The following is a 16,469-nucleotide window of genomic DNA, read 5'->3' as shown; positions in this document are numbered from 1 at the left end:
CCTATTTTCAGCACTCTTTGCAAGGCAGTTGCTTCATGGTGCAAAATGAATTTCAATAAATGTCATATATTTAGTTAGATGGCTTATTTTAAAAATTTGTCGAACGAGGTCACTGACTCAGAATAGATCTCATTCCAAGGTATGACAGATGGATATCAATATTGAATAGAAGAACTGACATTAGCTAGAAGTTTCTGGGCAGAAGAAAGAGTCATTCATTTAACACTCTACAAAATATTTACTGAGTACCTACTATGTGCCAGAATAAAATGATAAATATTTGGGCTTTGTATTTATATTACAAAACAGAGAGGAAATGTGTCAAAATAATTTCCTTGGGGTTAGTAAGGATTACAACTGAATATTACTGGTAAACAAGGACTTTAAAAAGTACTTAAAATTTTCATATTGCATCATTCAAACATCCATACTGTCACATTGCAAGATTTTAGACCTAATCAGATTTTTGAGGATGCTGTTTACTGACGCTTAGCAAAAACCAACTTCCTATTTTTTTCTGGAACAAAAAGGCCTTACACAATCTTAAAGATTTCTTGGACATCAAAGAGCTTAGAGGGATATACAGTTTGTGAGTAATGATTTAAGATTTAGTGACTCAAAAACACATGGATTAAGTTTCCCTTAAAAGACCCCTAGGTTTAAAATTTAATAGCTAAAATGCTGGTCTAAACACACTCTGGTCCCAAGCAAAGCCAAAATTTATTTTTAAAGCTAAGTTGAATTGTCTTATGGACCCAAACCTTGGCTGGGTTTTCCTTTCCCACATGATTAGGCATCAAAGGAGGCAACCTATCTCTAATAAATTTACCACTTTTCTTTTTCTCTGACTTGCAAAGACTATATTATTTCAAAGGTCTCAGCTTTGAATGCCTTTCTTTACATTTTTAATAAAATATTAAAAACTAGAAATCTTCCACGGTCTTATCAAACAGTTATTCCCCAAGTCATTCTTTTTTAAAAAAACATACAATTTCAAATTGGACCTGAGAGTCTAGGTGCTGCCTCAGAATTCCAACTATTAAGGAGTAGGAGTTGGAATTTCAACTCAAGGAATTTGAAATTTCATTTCAAATTCAGGAATAGGCCTGAATTTCAAAATTCAGGAATAGGCCATTGATCTTAGTATGTGCACTGTTCCATGATGTATTATTATATTTGCATTTAAAATAGTAGGAAGAAACACAGTACATAATCTCCATTTCTAACACAGTGGCCTTCTGGAGGGCTGCTAGCTTGGGCATTTCACTGAGATTTTAGGATTAAAGGAAACAAATTCGCGCACAACCTGTGAGCTTTTATTCCTTTGGAAAAATAGATTTTAACACTGATCTGGTTGCTTTTAAAGGGCACTGGAAACCAGGAGGGCAGTGCATGTTTTGAATTTCAATGACAGGGTAATAACAAGTGGTGAAGTTCAGTCATTTCCAGAGACAGAGAGAGAGAGAGAGAGAGAGAGAGAGAGACAATATTCCAAAGGAGGAGTTTATCCTGAATCAGAGAACTTGGAAATGAAATTGATGCATAAAGCCATGATGGATTCAGCTTTCAGAAAATGACTATGAATGAAATAACTAGATTACCCTTTAGTTTAGAAATGTACATAGTTTGATGTAAAGTATGTGGGCTGCATCAAAAAGTGGGCAGAGGACATGAACAGACACTTCTCAAAAGAAGACATTTATGCAGCCAAATAACACATGAAGAAATGCTCATCATCACTGGCCATCAGAGAAATGCAAATCAAAACCACAGTGAGATACCATCTCACACCAGTTAGAATGGCCATCATTAAAAAATCAGGAAACAACAGGTGCTGGAGAGGATGTGGAGAAATAGGAACACTTTTACACTGTTGGTGGGACTGTAAACTAGTTCAACCATTGTGGAAGTCAGTGTGGCAATTCCTCAGGGATCTAGAACTAGAAATACCATTTGACCCAGCCATCCCATTACTGGGTATATACCCAAAGGACTATAAATCATGCTGCTATAAAGACACATGCACACGTATGTTTATTGCAGCACTATTCACAATAGCAAAGACTTGGAACCAACCCAAATGTCCAACAACGATAGACTGGATTAAGAAAATGTGGCACATATACACCATGGAATACTATGCAGCCATAAAAAATGATGAGTTCGTGTCCTTTGTAGGGACATGGATGAAACTGGAAAACATCATTCTCAGTAAACTATCGCAAGGACAAAAAACCAAACACCGCATGTTCTCACTCATAGGTGGGAATTGAACAATGAGAACTCATGGACACAGGAAGGGGAACATCACACTCTGGGGACTGTTGTGGGGTGGGGGGAGGGGGGAGGGACAGCATTAGGAGATACACCTAATGCTAAATGACGAGTTAATGGGTGCAGGAAATCAACATGGCACATGGATACATATGTAACAAACCTGCACATTGTGCACATGTACCCTAAAACCCTAAAGTATAATTAAAAAAAAAAAAAGAAAAATCCACTGCTGACAATAAAAATAAAATAAAATAAAATAAAGTATGTGGGCTGATGAGTTTAGAAAAATAACTACGTGCCAATAGGAACTGACATAAAATATTGGTTTTAAAAAATTTGTTTAGTTAATTTTCCAGAGAATTGCAGTTAATTTTCTGAGAATTTTAGAAAATAAAATATTTTGTAGAAGCAGTCCTGGGGCTCTCAGGCCATGCATGCTGCTGCAATTGGGACCATCAGGAGCCCAATCCGGCTTGCAGACTTTCTGCCACTGTAAGCTGTACGGTGTTTTAAAGATACTGAGTCAACATTTTAAAATTGGGAGAGTCCTAGCTTCTCTTGAAAATCTGAAAGATACTACCACATGGGCCCATGCCATACACTGAGCCTCACAACAGCTCTAATCACTCCAAGCAGTGACTGCCCCTCTGCTTTTCCTAAGCAGTTTGTCAATCCCTAGTGAAACGGTTAGTTTTCCTCATTTAAGTTACCTATTTGCAAATCTTGATACAGGATATAAATAGGGGAATAAGAGAAAAGGAAGAAAAGAGGAAGAAAATCCAATGCAGGGACTTAATACTGGAAAGGAAAAGGAAGGAGAGGAGGGGGAAAGAAAGAAGTGCATAGCAGACAGAAGCTGCACACCATCAGCAACTGCCTCTTGCTGTCTTTAGATTTACACTATGGAAGGGATCAGCGAAAAAAGCCATGGGTATCATTCTCAACAAATCCCACTGCGACAGGCTCACAGTGTGGAAAATAAGAAGGAAACTTGTCTGAATGGAGCATTATCTCTGATAGAGGATGGAGTATGGGATGGGACCAGGCAAATGTAAAAACAAACAAACAAACAAACAAAAAAACCCAACACCCTGGGTCTGGGTCTTCTTCTTCCATGTCTCATAAACAAAGAGATGTGGGCCACTCCTGTATCTTCATCTTTAACCTGGTAGCTAATGATGGCAGGCACTGTCCAGGTATTTCCCTACAAAAACAGGGGCACTGTTCAGGTATCTCCCTCCAAAACCAGGGACTCTACGGACAGTTGTGCAGGCTGTGAACTGCACAATTTCAGGAAAAACAAGATGAGAATAGCACTCCTGAGAAGTGCTCCTGATGTGCGCCTGGCTCACATCCTCATCTCCTTCAGGCTTTAGCCCAAAGCCCACCTTAAAAGACAAGACTTCCCTGACCTCACTACTGAGTTTTTCAATTACCATCCCACTCCCTCTTACCCTTGACAGTCCCTATTCTCTTTTCCATTTTATTCTACCTTGAAGCTATTACGATCACCTGACATACAACACATTTTAGTTATGTATTTCTTTATTGTTTGCCAACTCAATAGAACAGAGTGTCATGAGGTTAGAGATTTTTGTCTGTTTTACACTCTGTGGAAATGCCAGATTTTAGAACTACGCCTGGTAGGTTGTCAAAAAATTATCCTGAATGAATGACTAAATCCTCATTCACACTCTTGGAGTACAAGAACCTGGCTTTCACTATAACTTGTGATTCTCTAAGCACATTTCATAATTGCTATCCTTCATTATATTAGGAGAAATACATTTTCAAATTCTATTGCCCATTATATAATTGCCTATGGGCCCTATAGCTACATAATTTATTATAGAAATTAAAATCAATGGGAGTAACCTACATAAACATACTTGCACACATTTATGCAATCACAGAGAGAAGTACGTGTACCTGGGTATGTGATTACGAAGTTAACTGTTTTTTATTTCACGGTGCTCACACCTCCTGCTACAAATGCCACACATGATTTTTTCTCTCAATTAAGTTTTACAGCTTATAAAAGCAATTTCTTCATTTTGTCCCATGAAAAGCAAAGTAGTCAGATTTTACTGGATGTTTTTCTTGAAACAAATCCCAAGGGGAATATACTAAACTGTTTAACACAGCTGAAAAGATATCTGAGAATGGGCTTTCTGATAGAAGGATAGATTACAAAATTATTCACGGCTCTTAATTTGATAACAGGAGCAGAATGCCCCACACATATGAATGAAACCTTTTCTTGGTATGTCTCACTACAAAGAAAAAAAGAAAAGAAAATAAATTAAAAAAAAAAAGAGAGAGAGAGAGAACTGGAGAAAGAGAAGGTGAGAAAAACTCCAGGGACTAGATACATTATATTCATCATTTATCACTATCTTAAGCATCCCTAATTATGCCTCCATGGAAAATATTTCCAATAGTTGATGGCTGGGGAAAGGTGGTATAGTGCTATTGAAATAGCATGGAGCTAGTCTCAAGCTCAGTTTCCTTGTCTATAAGATGAGAATGTTAAGATGTTATCAAACTTGCCTATCTTGTAAGGTCGTTTTCGTATCAGAAAGATGATGTATGCGGAAGCAACTTGAAAATTTTAAAGTTTTTAAGTTCCAAACTTTGATTTTTTTTAAAAAAATTCTATTATTTCATAGCAAATAGGATGATTTTGAAAGTGTTTCTCATGTGATGTCCTCTTAATAATTATGAATTTGTGTTCATTTTATATGTGATATTTGTCTGTATATCTAGATTGTAAACTTCTTAAGGGCAGATTCCATTTCTTTCTTTTAAAGAAAATGCTGTAGTACCTAGCACATATGATACTCAACCTATAGGTCCTAGCTATTTTTGGTCAGGCAAATGTGGATCTAGCAGCAACTAAGCGTCAGTTGAGAACACATCATCAAAGTGATTCTGAACTAACATTAGTCAGTGTATCTATCATTTATTACTGAGAAGTGACTATTCATTTTGCACTGAGCAAAACCCATGAAGAAACTCTGCCCTAGGGGCTTGGTGTCAAAAACACTAGTTTCAGCATACACTAACCAGGAAAAGAAGGCTCACTTCCTGACACTTGAGTTTCTACATACATTTTCTCCCCTTAAGAGGGCACAGTGAGGAAATTGAGTATCCTAAGAATAAACACAGCAGACCAAGGAAATCTTAGGGATTTAGACCACGGAAAAGAAAGCGTAGATGGCTCTGGTGAGAATCACTAAGCCTGATGCCTAAAGAAGAAAGCAGCAAACTGGCCTGGAGAAATGGGGGTACAGAAGGCCTTGAAAGGAGCTCTGACCAAACCAAGGGAAAGGGTTGAGGAGGAAGAGGACAGTGAAATGGGAGGTAATCCGAATATGTGAGGAACTGTGCTCACCATGGGGGTGACATTATGTCTTTGGTGCAGCCACTTGGAGAAAATGAGCCAGTTAGAGGATGTTAGCCCCTCTGAGTTATTCATGTTGTTTTGAGATGACCACATTTGAGAAAAAGTTTATTTGAGACTATTATGTAGATCTGCAGAAGGATAATACGACTAATGCTATTTCAAATACTATTTTAAAAACAGGTAAGGAAATTGATTTTTGAAATGTATTTCTTAGTCTAGCCCTCATTAAGAGAATTTTTTTTAAAGATTTCAAGATTAATGCAAGGCATATACTTACATAGTCTTAAAAGGAATTTATAAAATATGGATATTTCTCTTGCTTAGCAAAGGGTCATTTTTCTCTATTACAGGTTTAAAAGTAGTCAAAATATTAGTTATGAGCTTTCATATTGACTGGCTATGATTAATCTGGTACATTTTTATCATGAAGATAAACTCCATCCACTAATTTTGAAAGCATGTAGTATACATCTAATGTAAACCCCTATTGCCATGTATCAAGAACAAAGCAATTTTGAAAAAGCAGTAGTCGGCAGACCATCTTCTATATGCCACAAATTCCATCATGTTAAAAGCAAAATATATTTAAGTTAATAACTATAGCTTATGCACCATTAAGTTTGAAAACTGAATAGAATTTTTAAAACACCAGTACATTTTATAGGCTATCAGACACATTTTTGGTACTACAAAAATTTCTTATGAATGATGTAAATTTTCCCTCTGTTATTCAGCAGTTCAGAAAGAATGAACATTGAATACACTACAGACTTGCAAATGATAGGAAGCAAAGTACCTCACTTATGTTCCATTATGGAAGTTTACATGTTCAAAACAAAGCTCAATTAGCTTAGAACAAGGAAGGAAAGCTATGTACCTGTAAATAATCCAAGCACCACTTACACTGTTTACATAAAAATGCAATTTATGTCCCTGTAGCAAAGAGAAACACGATGTACATCATTTTCAGATCATCTTCATGCAGAAAAAATTCATTAGTCAGCTATAATAGTTTAGCTGTAAGGGAATATAATGTTTTTCTGAATCCATTTGCATGGCAATGTGCATGTGTCTGGCTGATGGAAGCGACAGAATAAACCCCCACCCAAAGCTACAGAATGTGAACAGTCTTCTTAAAATTCAAGAGAGGGTCCAGATAGTCTATATTGCCTCCAACGTCAGTTTTTACAATCCTCTCACATTCATGGACCATCTTAACATAGCAATTAAAGTATCTTGATTATTTTGCCTAAGAGAGTTGACAATATTTCATTCTGCCCGAGGGCTCCTTTGAACATAAAACTGTGATAAGGTAAAATACACTGGGCAACTATTCATGCGTGAGCCATTGGAGCCCTCTCCAACTGCCAAATTAGCAAATGGCTCTTTTAAAACACGAAAGATATGAATGGGAAACCGTACTTCGGAGTAAATTCCGCATTGACAATAGTCAGGGAAAGTACTTTCACTGGTGCTTTAATTATCGGGTCAGCACTACGACTGGCCACATTGCCCAGCCTCTGGTTATAATCTGTTTCACCTAATAAGATAGATGTCCTCCACAAGCCCCAGAAAGAGATAAGGTACGATGGAAAATTGATGGATCACAAGCCCCGCGTGATTGCCAGAAATGAATTCAGACTTTCACAGAAACACCTGCCCCTTGGAAGGACCCCAACATAACACAGATAAAGCAAGGCTGGGAACAAGGGAACAGCTCGGCTCAAACCTTGCCGGCTGCATCACGGTGGGACGAGGATGACCGGATCCCTTTTGTAAGGGCTGAGTCAGATCCCAGCTTTAAAACTTGCTGGGCCGTAACAGTCACACATCACCCACTGTCCCAGCGCCCCTCTCCCTCCTAAGTCATACAGGTGGCCATGAGAAGCAACCCCCTAAAACGACAAGCCCCATTCTAGTTTCGTCCCCTCGCTGGCCACGTCTCTTCAGTTTCCGAAGCCCCTAAACTCTAGCCCACCTCCGTGGTTTTACCCCCTGGAACAAGCAGTCAGGTCTCTTAGGGGAACAAAGAAAGCAGAACCCCTGAGGCGAGGGATGAGGTACGGGATCTGAAAGGGGCTGCAGTTTTACCTTTCGGTGCCCAGGAACCAGTGGAGAAGTCAGCGGCGCAAGGACCACCCGCGCGCTCCGCGCCTCCCCGCCTCCTCGCAGTAAGTCAGCTGTCGCCCCGCATCTGGCTCGCGCCCTCCACTCGGCTCCGCATCTGCTCACAAAGCGCTCGGGCCGCCGCCGGCGGCGAGGGCCTCTGGGTCACCTGCGGCCGGGCCGAGCCCAGCGCCCCGCCCGCCCGCCCGCCCGGCGGCCGCGCTCCCTCCGCCCCTTTCCACACGCGCGCTGCCCTGCCAGTGACTCAGCCGGGCATGGGCGCGCGCGGCCCGCGGCGGCCCAGGAGCGCTGGGGCCGGAGGCACCGCCAGGCGACCAGACCGAGGCGCTCGCCCGCCCGCCTCAGCACGTGTCTGTCTGCCTCGCGCGCTGTCCGTCCGCCTAGTCCGCGGGTTCGGAGGACCGCTGAGGTGGGGACTGGCACCACCCAGAGGGAAATCGGCCCCCGCCCTTCCTGCAGTCCGCGCCGCGCCTGGCCCCGCGGGGGTCGCGTTTCCTCCCGCCTCTGCCCCGCCCACGACAAGGTGAAACTTTCTAGGTGGAGAAGTTTTCTCGCCCTGGCTGCGCGCTCTCCTCCCCCAGCTCAGGCAGTCTGAAGTTAGCACAGCCGGAGATAAGCGGGACCGAGTCTCCCCCTCCTGGCGCTTGGGAGGCGAGTGTCACCCCGGGCTCAGAGGCAGGGCGCGCACCCTCCTGGCACCCCGCGCGCTGACCCCGGGAAGGGCGCGAGCTCTGCTCTCGGCCTCTCCCACGTCTCCGCTAACCGCCCCGCGCCCACCCGGGTATAGACAGATTTGGGCACCGAAGAACAAGGAGTTCATTGTTAGAGGCGGAGGTAGAAGTGGATGGACGAATTGTCCCAATGATTTCATTATGCAACGATTATCCTCTACTATAATAACTCAGATTTCTGCAAGGAAGAACAACAGAGGAGTTTAACCCTGAGGAGACTTCCATTTCTTTTTCTTTTTCTTTTTTTTTCATAGCCGGAAGCAGGCTGATTAAATAACTGGGCAAATAGCGATGAATAAGCAAAACAGAACAAAAGTTTAATTCTTGAATGTTGAAATCTTATGATGATTTAAAAAAAAGAGATTTTGGGGCCTTGGTGAACTCTATTAGGAGTAATTATGTTGGGATAACTTTATATTTCGCTATAAAAATTGACACCTACAAGAGTAAATGAACACTCAAAGGTGATAGGATCTAAAGAACGGGCATTGCTGGTTAGAACTTGAGTTCGTTACGGCTCTCATACCGACTTGTTCAAGCATCTCATACGGGCTTGTTCAATCATGGCAATAGATAATGAGACATAGATATCTTCGTTATTGAAAGTCATGGGTTAAAATAACAGTTACTGTGCAGGTTCAGGTCTTATTTATTACAGAATGAAACATAGAAAAATATAGTAAGAATAGTTATCATTTCCCAAGTGCCAGGCATTACCAGAGGTTACATAAGAGTGATTTCGATCCTCAAAAGAGATTACCTCGTGATTCCCCAGTTTTATGGGAAAGGAAAGTTCCCATTACGTTACTAAAGTCTTGCATTGAACCATTTTGCAGGTAAAGAAACTGAGTCCCTAAGAGTTCCCAGGAGAGTCACACAGCTGGTTAGTAAGAGGGGCAAGGTTAGAACTTAGCTCTCAGCCCAGTCAGGTGTCCTTCACACCATACCAAGAGGCCTCAGCAGGCTAAATAAACAACGCGGCCTGACTGGAGATTTCCTGTTACTGCATGGCATAATTTATCAACGACTATAGCTCATTAAAAAAACACTAATTTACTGGTTATAAGACACTGGGCCTATTTATGGACAGATCAATTACCGATTTTGGGTTCAGTAACAGCTTTCAATAAAAGGTGAATAAATTAATGAATTTAAAAAGTTTTACACACACACACACACACACACACACACACACACACACACACACAGAGCCATGGTTGTCTAAAGGAATGATTAGAGTGCTGTTTCTATTTCCTGGTTTCCATAGCAATATGTTAACTGGATTTTTAGATCACATTATGTAGTTGCCTTAACAGGTTTTCTGAGTTTGAGTGCCATGATAAAAATATAAAAGAAAAAATTTACAATTAAAGTTGTAGAAAGACCCAGAAAAGCCAATGCAAACTGGAAAATAAAATAGATGATAAACACAAACAACCTGTTATGTATTTTCAGCACTGAAGCTTCCTAGTTTCTAATAACTATCAAAATTTCAATCCAGTTTTGAAACTGTATTGAAAATCGTCATTTCACTTATCAACTGTAAATAAGGAGATAACATTTTATGAAATAACATAACAATAGCATAACTAAAAAGTATCTGGGTGTGTGAAGGTCAAGTAATTTTTACACACTACCTGGACAGATTTGATTGGGAAAAGGTTTACAGATAATTTCAGATTTTTGGAAATGAATGGAAACATATTTTAAAAGGTAATAAGAGTTCTATAGTTCAATTTTGGTTTTGCAGCAAACTTTTAATTGTTGCTATTTAACTTTCCTTGGGTTCATGTCATGGGTGACACACTGTATGATGAAGTTCTGTTGGTATTTTCTTAACCAAACCAAATCTCTTGTGGTCCACACTGTTGGCTGGCTAAGCCAGCACCTGTTCCCAACAAGATTTTCCTGTTCCTGCCTCCACTCTTGGGGCTGGAAAAGAGAGATACTTGCTTTCCCAGACTCCTTTGCAGCTAGACATGGCCATGTGATATCATTCTGGTAATGAGGTATAAGCTGAAGTCTGATGGGGCCTTGTGGGAAAGGGTTTAAAGCTGGCGCCACCCCTTTTCCTTTCTTGCTTCTTGATTTCATATATGATGCCCAGTGAAGAACTAACCATCTTGTGACCAGCGTGCAGATGTTAGTGCTGACATTGCTGAGCTACAGCCCTACTGCCGGTAGATACGTGCTTCCAGATTTCTTGTTTTGTGGAAAAAAAAAAACAAAAACAAAACTTGTTCTAGACACTGATAGCTGGGACTTCTGTCACCTGCAGCTGAAAGCCATTAAAACTGATAGACCCCTCAAATTGGGAACAACATCTCCAAGACTGAGTTGAGCATAACAGTTAAGAGTTTCAGAACCAGACAACCTGGATTTCAATCCCAGCTATGTCTCTTGCTAGCTGTGTAACTACAGGCCAGTAGATTAGACTATCTTGTATCTCATCTGTGAAATGGGGATCATGATAGGGTTATTGTGAGGATAAAATGAGGAGCTACAAGTAGAGCACATGGAACGGTATCTGGTAAAATATAAATGATCCAAAGGCATGAGCAGTTCTTATCCATCCACTTGTGGATAACATAATGTTGAACTATAAACAGGATCCCATCTCTTAACTTTGAGATGGGCCTAGTGGTAGCTGTAACAAAGAGACAGAGGAACAGCCACCTCCTGCTCTAATATGCTCTATCTTTTTTTCCCTCCCTTTAACACATTAAAATTTGGATCTTTGAAGGCACTCTTGAAGTTGGTGCTGTTTTTGAAATAAAAATGAAATCAGTCTCCTAAGAATAGGGGCTTCATGCTTGCAATGTGTGGTGAATAGGGCCCACAGACATATACAGGTGCACAGAATGTTTTTAAAAGTGTGAATTGAGGTAGAAAGACCGTATGATCTGCTGTTTGCCATTGACCTACCATCTTCTCTTGGGTTGCGTCTGGCCCACCTCTGATCTTGATGTCACTTTCTCCTGTAGGCATTAGGACCTATGATCCCTGCCTTAAAGAGTAGTTACTCTGGAACTCCTTCTCTCACTCTGTTTTTCCCTTCCTCCTGCCCCATCACCCCTATTATTGTGCCTATGGCAAATGTCTCTACAAAAAGACAATAGAAGAATTCAGGTAATAGCACCTAATATCATTTCTGAGCACAAATAAAATTTGGAAATGTAGGACTTCTATTACCTTTTTAGAGCTATGTCATGTACATTCGAATGTTGAAGGTTTTGAAAATTCACGTGATAAAACAAAACAGCAAAACCGGACCAAAAACCAAAAAAACCCTCTTAACTTTGCTTACCCTACCATCTCCCCAATTTAATTGACCACAGAATGCTTTGATTTTTCTTAATATCTTCAGTGTCAATTTTCTATAAAATTAGTTTTATAGATTATACACTTTAGGAAACTTCACCTTAAAAATGGAACTGCCAGCTACAGAGGGTTAAAACTGGGCACTTTGGATATGAACTGCTTTTATGTTGATTTGTATTGGTCATTTATGTGTGGCTGGGCTCTCTAAAAATAAATATGCAATGTTAAGTTATCTAAAAATATGACTGAGCGTACTTAATACTGAGGACAAGAACAAGACTGCTAAGCTACAAGCTAAAGTATCACAATGTTAATTAGAAGACCTAGGAAATTGTAGGCAGAAAAATTAAAAATAAATTACCATCTCCAACAGGGTGCTGAAATTTTGTTAGCAATTTGGTTCATTTTCACATCCAGCTTATGACCTCTCTCCTAAAATCAGGCAAAGGTGTAATGTATTTAGCTGTCATTTATTAAATGTGTACCATGTATTCGTCATGAGTCTGGAGCTCTGCTTACATTCTCATTAAAAAAAACTCCAGAATAGGTATCACCCTTCTCAGTTTACATTGAGGGAAATGAGGCTCAGAGAGATCATGTAACCTATCCAAAGTCACACAGCTGTCTTAAGTCTGCGTCTTTCCAGAATGACTGCACTTCCATTATAATTATTTATTTATTTATTTTAACTGAGATGGAGTTTTGCTTTGTGGCCCAGACTGGAGTGCGATGGTGTGATCTCAGCTCACTGCAACCTCTGCCTCCCAGGTTCAGGTGATTCTCCTGCCTCAGCCTCCTGAGTAGCTGGGATTACGGGCTCCTGCCACCATGCTAATTTTTGTATTTTTAGTAGAGACGGGGTTTCACCATGTTGGCCAGGGTGGCCTTGAACTCCTGATCTGAAGTGATCCACCCGCCTCAACCTCCCAAAGTGCAGGGATTACGGGTGTGAGCCACTGTGTGCGGCCTCCATTATAATTATTTTAAATTGTGTCTGGTTCTGTAGTGAATGACACAGTCATTTAACTGGGAGCAGTAGACCTATTTTTTGTTTTAAGCTTTTGTTTTAGGCTTAGGGTAACATCTGCAGGTTTGTTATATAGGTAAACTCGTGTCATGGGGGTTTGTTGTACAGATTATTTCATTACCCAGGTATTAAGCCTAGTACCCAAAAGTTATTTTTTTTTTGAGAAGTAGAACTTAAGGCATTCTTTCATTTTCCTTCTCTGTCTGCAAAGTCAGCCACAACCTAAGGCATGGCCACTTCTCTGCTGGCTTGATCGTTGGGGACTGATGTTACAGTGCAGGCCAAAGGTGCCATGCTGTCCATCTGTAGAACACCGCACAGGCCGGAGCCAGGGTCCTGGGCAGTCAAGTTGGCCTAAGTGGTGGGCTGTAGGTGCCTAGGACTCAGACCTGTGGGATGTGAAGAGGGACTGGAATGTTCCTTCTCTAGTGCCTCTGTTTTCACAATTTCTGATTTCTCCTTTGGGAACCTAGGGAATGTGAGAAATAAAGGAAAAACCAGATGACAGGCAGTGAGACGTCCTAAGAGAGGATATTTTGGAGAATCTCTGTCCTCTTAGAAGATGAGAAATTAAGGCCAAGACTTCCATAAAGTCCTGGAAGGCTGCTTCCATAACTCTTTGACCTATCAATGCCTCTATCCCCAAAGTCATGTTCATTTATTTTTCTTTTCTTTCTCTTTTACCTTCTGGTAAATTTTGGGAAAGAAAATTTTCATTTTTATACAGCATACTATAGCATCATTTCCAAATTAACTTATCCAGTCCATCCGTTAATTTAAACTTTGGCACTAAAATAACCTATCTTGGAAAATAATGCGCCAAGAAAAATAAAGTGCTTTTTTTTCATTGATCAGCATTTCATTAAGGATGGAGTTTTAAAAATGTGTCTGTGAGTGTGTGAGTTTGTGTAATTACTGCAATTCTAGGTTTTATGGCTAACTTGATGTGTACTTTGGTATTTAACCCCTGTGGATCAGTTTCTCCAGCTATGAAAACAGTTACAAAGTCTGATGAAAATAATTAAAAAATATTAAGTATCAACCAAAATTTTACTGAAGCCAGTCCATTTAAAGCCAATATACCAAACAATTTACTAATTGTAGTGTATGTGAGGGGACATTATATTACAAAGTACTTCAGTGTGTGGTTCTTATTAACTACTGCCTTGTCCAAATATGATTAAATTCTTTATTCTATTCCAATAGGAATGATTTAATAATCAACTTAGGAATCTTTTATCTGGTGAGTCCAAATTAGTAAATTAGACAATTTAAAAATGGCTACAAAATTTAACAGTTTAAGAGGGAATATATAGGTCTTATGGCATTGAAAAGGGATAGAATGTTTGGAGAGTTTGATTAAAATCACTGTAACTATTATACATGACTAACATATTTAGAAATATGATTGAGATAGTTGTATTAAAATGCTTTCCAATGATTTTGCACTGGCCAGGGTGTGAGCTTGCTTTCTTTCTTTCTTTCTTTCTTTCTTGCTTGCTTGCTTTCCTTCCTTCTTCTTTCTTTTTTTTTAAACATCATTAAAGCCTGAACATAATTACTATTAATCTATGTCCAAAACATGTAGAAGAAATGGCAATAACTCTGGATTAACCTTGGTTAGCTGATGAAGAATTATTTAAAAAAAAAAAAAAAAGAACACAGACAAACTCTGATCAGCCAGGGGTCGCACTCAGAAAGTTGGCAGTGATGCAAACTGCTTAGGGCTTTCAGTTTGTTGACTTATTAGAAACATTCCTGCCTTTACTTACACAATCCAGTGAAATTCAACCAAACTATCCCCAGAGGCAATTGCAAACTAACCTCTAGAAAAAAGCTGTCAGATCTGATAAAATCATCTGTAAACTTTCATGCTTATGTTGAAGGAACTTTCAAGGAGTGTATAACCTGAATTAGAAAAGACATCTTTTTAAAGCTTTCCCTGAAGTGTCTGGTCCATCTGTTGTGGGCTGAGCTCCCCGTGTTGGAGCTGTTATCAGGTTCTGTCAGCTCTCCTATTGCTACTGTTAACAAATGGATTTGTCTCCCCAAAGTTAAGAACAACCAGATGTTTCCTTTGTTGTTCTGTATTCCGATGGCAGGTCAAAAATATGTTTAAACAGCACCGGTGAAATTGAGATTTAGAAATAATCTTATTAATCTGATCAATGAGGTCATATGATTTAGGGCCATTTCAAAATTTAAACTGAATTTCAATATTTGGCTATGTACATGTATTGGATTACCCCCAAATTAATTTTTTTTTTGGTAAATGTAAACCTATGTTTTATGGGAATCATAATTTGTATGGAAGCAGCTATAAATATGGAATAAAATATTTAAACATGTCAGATCTTGTAATTCATCAATTAATTTCTTAACCAAATGTTTATTGAGCCCCTACCATGCACCTGGGAAGTGTTAGTGTCTGGGACTACAAAGATGAATGAGATGTGGTCCTTAACACTGAGGAGCTTACAGCTAGCACAGAAGACAGACATGTAAATCGGCAGACCTGGTACAGCGTGGCACATGCTATCCACTATTAGGAGAATGTTATAGACTGACTTTGGGGATTGGGAGAAGGTGAGGAGACAAGGAAGACACCACAAAGGAGGTCGCGTTTGAGTCCCATCCTATGGGATGAGAAGGAGTTTGTCAGGCAATTGTATTTGCAAGGGGACGAAGGCACACAGACTCCTGTGTTGACATAATCCTATATTCAGGGTTTTACAAATAGTTTAAAATAGTTGGGCACAGTGCGTTTGGGATTAGGACAGGAGAGGAGGCTAAAAATGTAGGTGGGGGTCAGAATATATATGAGGGGTCTTGCATATCACACCAAGAAAGATGTATATGATAGGTGATAAGGAGTCACTAAAATAATTTAAGTAAAATAAGCAGAATTTTACATCTTAGAAAGATTCATGTAGTTTAATGGAAGGTTTGGAGCAGGGCGAGATTGGAGGCAGGGTGGCAAGAGAGAGGAGCACTTCATTAATGCAGGAAAGCAAAGAGGAAAGCTTGATAGAAGGCAGAGACTGCTGGGACACAGGGCAGTGAGGAAGGTCAGATGGACACTTAGGGTGTGGAATACACAGGATCACTTAGAGGTAGTGGTAACTGAGCAGTATTCAGAAAGATTACTTTTTGTATACATGGATAGAAATGTCACGATGTACACCATATATATATATACCATTTTTATTTGTTAGTTATGCATTAATAAAGCTGAGGGATAAAAGATTGCTTTTTGTTTGTTTTATTTATTTGTTTTTGTTTAATGGAAGCCTGGGACACTATGATGCATTCATTTTGGACTTGTTGCATTTGAGGTGAGATATTTACTTGCACCAGCCTACAATGAACTGTTGGTGATCTGGTGGTTATGTCAAAATACCAATCAATGTGCCAGATTGTTCTATTGTTTACTTGGTTATGTTGGGGCTATGTTTTTCAGACTCTCCATTTCTACATAATTTCAGATTGGAGTTGGTCCAAAGGGAAGTTGTGAGTTCTGGGAGGCAGAAGGGAAGCAGCTGCCATGTTCCGAAGGTTATCGGCACCTGTCAGTGATAGA

General features: G+C 39.9%; 1 protein-coding gene across 1 annotated transcript in view; it reads right to left on the bottom strand.

Moving 5' to 3' along the window:
- Positions 1-8,164, bottom strand: part of MET (MET proto-oncogene, receptor tyrosine kinase) — a 124,265-nt gene extending 116,101 nt beyond the window's left edge. Inside the window, exon 1 of the mRNA XM_032761521.2 lies at positions 7,775-8,164. The gene's annotated coding sequence lies outside the window, so the exon portion shown is untranslated. The remainder of the gene's footprint in view (positions 1-7,774) is intronic.
- Positions 8,165-16,469: the final 8,305 nt, after the last annotated feature.

The sequence above is a fragment of the Hylobates moloch genome, unplaced genomic scaffold (genome assembly GCF_009828535.3).
Source record: "Hylobates moloch isolate HMO894 unplaced genomic scaffold, HMol_V3 SCAFFOLD_1, whole genome shotgun sequence".
In the NCBI taxonomy this organism is placed as follows: domain Eukaryota; kingdom Metazoa; phylum Chordata; class Mammalia; order Primates; family Hylobatidae; genus Hylobates; species Hylobates moloch.
The sequence above is the reverse complement of the archived record's forward strand: the minus strand, read 5'-3'. Positions and strand labels throughout refer to the sequence as shown.